The following is a 5,192-nucleotide window of genomic DNA, read 5'->3' on the forward strand; positions in this document are numbered from 1 at the left end:
TTTGGTATATGGTTGAGCAGATAGATGAAACAAAAAAGACTATTGGTTTGAATCTCTGATAACATGTTGTATGTTACTGAAATATACATTACCTTATAAAAAGTTCAACTTATACTGTTGTAACAAAGTATTGCTTGTGTCCCCAAAACCCAAAAGACTGCCGTGATCCCAAAAAGGCAAACCTAGATATTATTGTATCTTTCTCGTGAATACGTTCGTTTGCCTCAGTATAGGGACTTAATTAAAAGGATATGTGGAACAGCAAGTCATGCCCATGCAAAGGTACATTGGGAAAATAAATATCTCTCACCATTTTACCTCATTTAAAGTAAATTAAAACCTAAGTTCAAATAACACGAAAAATATACAAGGAAATAGATATCATGAATATTGTGTCATGGTGTCGTAGGTGGTTTTCTAGGGCAATGCCAAATCCTGATGGACAAAATTGACGTAGAAATCTCTAAGGTATGTAAAATCATCTGAACAAAATGATCAAAATCTATACTCCCTCCACCATGATGAATTCTATTTACATTTGAGAAAGGGATCCTACTATTAAGATTCAGTTGAATACATCTCAGGCATAGCGTTCTTAAATATGTCGTTGCCAGTAGGAAGTCCCCCATCTTCTTCTCGACCCCTTCACTTCTCCACCTCCTCCCACACTACCGCAACGAGCATTAAGGTCAGCTCGTATCCAAGCGAGGGACACAAGAGAGGAACGTGGCTTGGTCAAGTTATTGTATATGACATGTTTTGAGAGTCCTTGTGTTGTTCTATTATTTCAAGTTCAGTTCTTTGTTTTCTATTTAGTGCCTTATTCGTGCTTGCGCATTCTGGTTTTACATTTCAAAATAGTATTTTTATTATTGCAAAAGATCATTGTTCCTCATGATGTCCATTTGAAGACTAAACATAAAAAGAAAATGGATAATTTCGAAGAATTTATCTTTGCACATATCCTCGATGTAAGGATTCTTGTTAGAAAATTGAAAAAAACACATATGAATGCACATACACACACACACACACACGCACACACGCACACACGCACACACACACACACACACACACACACACACACACACACACACACACACACACACACACACACACACACACAAATTATTTCTAGATTGTATCAGCGTATCACTGTAAAACTTAGACTAGGCGTATTACTCATATAATTACTGTATTGTATTATTGTCAGTGTATGACTGCTATTTCAATAAACCTATTATTATTATTATTATTATTATAATTATCATTATTACTATTAAAATTTTTGCTGTTGTTGTTGTTGTTGTTGTTCTTGTTCTTGTTCTTGTTATTATTATCATCATTATTACAAAGGATTACAAAGGCGGAGCATGCCGACAGGAGACCTTTTGATCCATATCTAGGTCGGATGCGAAAAAAAAAATCATATTAATAATAAAATAATAAATGAAAACTATGATAATGTAAATAACAAATAAAATAAATAAATGCATAGGTATAGTTAAATAATAAACAAACAGGTAAATATTAAATAATAAATTGACATATAACTAATAATAAATAAAAATCAGACAGACAAATGATAACAAAACAAAAACAAATAATATAAGATAAATTATAATCATTACAGCATCTTACTTAGGTATTTATCTAAATGATTCTTAAAGCTTCGAACTGAACTACATTGCACTACCTGTGCAGGAAGTTTATTCCATTCATTAACTACACGGTTGGCAAAGTTGTTTCTACTTCCGAATTGAATCTATTTCCGGAGAGTTTAAGACCATTGTTTCTTGTCTGATTCTCATTCAATGTAAAAATTTGGTCACTTTTGATGTCAATTCCCTTTAGAATTTTAAAAACCTGTATCAAGTCACCTCTGAGTCTACGTTTTTTAGGGAAAACAGATTCATATGTTTTAGTCGATTTTCGTATGATTTATTTTTGATATTTGGAATCAGTTTTGTGGCTCGCCGTTGTACTCTTTCCAATCTGTCAATGTCTTTAATGAGATTCGGTGACCATACGGAAACAGCATATTCCAAATGTGGACGAACTAACGATTTATATAGCTTGTTAATGAGTGATGGACTTTTGAAATCAAAAGATCGCGCAATCAGTCCCAGAATCTTATTTGCTTTCTCAGAGGCTGAAATACACTGCTTGGATGATTTGAGGTCGTTACTGATAATTACGCCGAGATCTTTTTCACTATCCACTTTTGTTAACGAATTACCAAATAACTTGTAATCGTACTTACTGTTATTTTTACCTATGTGCATTACCTTGCATTTACTTGTGTTAAATTTCATTAGCCACTTTTCAGACCATTGCTGTAATTTATCTAAATCTTCTTCAATATCTAATTGGTTTGAGTGATCATTTGCCACTCCGCACAGTTTTGTATCATCAGCAAATTTGGAAACAGTAGATTTTAGTCCATGGTCTATATCATTTATATATACTATGAATAGAAGTGGTCCAAGAACGGAACCCTGAGGAACTCCACTTGCAACATTTTTCCATCCAGAAGTTTTTCCATTTAAAACAACTCTCTGTTTTCGATCATTCAACCAATTACTAGTCCAACCTAATAGGCTACCACTTATTCCATGCAAAGCTAATTTAGTAAGTAGTCTTTCGTGTGGGACGGTATCAAAAGCTTTTGCAAAGTCTAGATATACTAAATCTATATTGTTTCTTTTGTCATAATTCGAGATAACTGTGTTGTAGAATTCGAGTAAGTTAGTCACGCAAGAACGTTTCCGTCTGAAACCATGCTGGCTATCATTTATCAAACGGTTACTTTCTAAATTATGTTCGATAGCATCTCTGATGATAGTTTCCATTATTTTTCCTACGATTGAAGTCAAACTTATAGGCCTATAGTTATTTGGTTTCTTTTTGTCACCTTTTTTGAATATGGGAGTAACGTTAGCTAGCTTTCATCCTCTTGGGACATCTCCGGATATGATGGATTTCTTGAAAATAATTTCTAATGGAACAACAATCTCATTTTTCATTTCCTTTAAGATTCTTGGATGCCAACCGTCAGGCCCTGGTGTTTTATTAACTTTGAGTTTGTCTATACACCTTTTAATTTTTTCTTTTGTTATATTTACCGTACCGAGTAAGTTTACCCTAGACTTTTCACAGGTTTCAGTTTGGAATTCATCTTGAGGTGTTTCGTTTACGAATACCGAGCTAAAATAATTGTTTAAGATATTACACATTCCTTCATTTGAATATTCAAGTTGACCGTCAGCAGATAATAGTGGACCAATGTGATTCCTAACAACCTTTTTATCTCTAATGTAACTATAGAATTCTTTGGGATTCTCTTTGGATTTCTCAGCGATGTTCATTTCGTATTGTCGTTTTCTTTTTCTTATTGTCTTTTTTAAATCTCTCTGTATTGATACATAACTTTCATAGTCATTAGATGCACCCGAGCACTTATATTTCTTATAAGCCTGTCTCTTTTTAGCAATACTTTTTTCAGTTTCTTTGTCGAACCACTTTGGGCGAGCCTGATTTGGGGGACGTCTGTCCTTAAAAGGAATGTAAGTTTGAATCATCTTAGTGAGCGTATTTTGAAATATTTCCCACATCTGATCTACAGGTCTTTCGTTTAATTTTGCCTCCCAATCTGTAAGCTGAAGCTCCTGACGTAGTTCTATGAACTGAGCTTTACTGAAATCGGGTATTTTAGAAACACAAGTATCTATTCTAAAAAATTTTAGGAGTTTGAATCTAACTAGGTTGTGATCGCTATTTGCAACAGATTCACCGACTTCTACATCAGTTACCATGCTTTCGCGGCTAGTGATCAAAAGATCGAGTAAGTTTCCATATCTTGTGGGCTCTTTTACATGCTGAATTAAGTAATTGTCACCAAGAAAATCAAACAAGCGACTACCTATATGGCCATGTTCAAGGGTCATCCAATCAATGTCAGTAAAATTGAAATCACCCATTATCAATAAATCCCGGTTGCAGAAACTAGACAGTTCTTGAAATAACAGTTTGTCGTCTGCTAATGATAATGTCTTTGGCCTATATATTACACCTATATTCATTTTTTTTCCATTTGTTTGGGTTAATTCAACCCACAAACTATCATATGCATCCTGTTTCACTTTCTCTAAAACACAAGCATGAACATTGTTTTTAACGTACAATAGAACACCACCACCTTTCTTGTGGTTTCTATCCTGATGAAAGTGTTTAAATCCCGCAATATTAAATTCAGCTTCGAACTCTGTACCGTTTAACCATGTCTCAGTTATTCCTATCATATCGAGATTTTCGCTTTTGATATTATTATTATTATCATTATCATTATCATTATCACCATTATCACCATTATCACCATTATCACCATTATCACCATTATCACCATTATCACCATTATCACCATTATCACCATTACATCATTACATCATTACATCATTACATCATTACATCATTATTACATTATTACATTATTACATTACATTATTACATTATTACATTACATCATGACATCATGACATCATGACATCATGACATCATGACTACATTACTACATTATAATCATTATAATCATTATAATCATTATAATCATTATAATCATTATTATTATTACATACACATACACATACACTCGATGACGCAGTGGTAGCGTTCGCGGCCGCCACTACAGCGGTCCGGGTTCGAATCCCGCCCAGGGCTGAAATAATTTCAGTATCGCTGCGCTGCGAGTCCTTACTCCAACTCTCATAGAACACAATTTCATCGTCTGAACTCTAAATCTGGTGCATAGATTTGAATTATTTCTAAATTGTATCATTGACATAGCCTAATCATAGCCCAGACTATCATAACTGTTACAGTTCTGAATTTTACAACATTACCAACAATCTAGATCAGTGTTTCCCAACCTTTTTTCAGTCGACCCCAACATGATCCTCATGACATAACAGCGACCCCACTAATCTATTTGTATGTGTTAATATATATGACTAGTTGTTGACTGTAAAAAGTAGGGGATAAGTATAATAAATATATGTGTAAGAAAGGTAATGTAAGGTTATAAAAGACAAAATTAACATCATTGAATTTAACATTGAATTCATTTCATTTTGGAATAAAAAATTTAGCATACAAGATGTCTTCGCGACCTCCAGGATTGGGAAACAGTGATCTAG

The sequence above is a fragment of the Oratosquilla oratoria genome, chromosome 11, assembly GCF_046742065.1.
Source record: "Oratosquilla oratoria isolate Oo_2021 chromosome 11, ASM4674206v1, whole genome shotgun sequence".
Lineage (NCBI taxonomy): Eukaryota > Metazoa > Arthropoda > Malacostraca > Stomatopoda > Squillidae > Oratosquilla > Oratosquilla oratoria.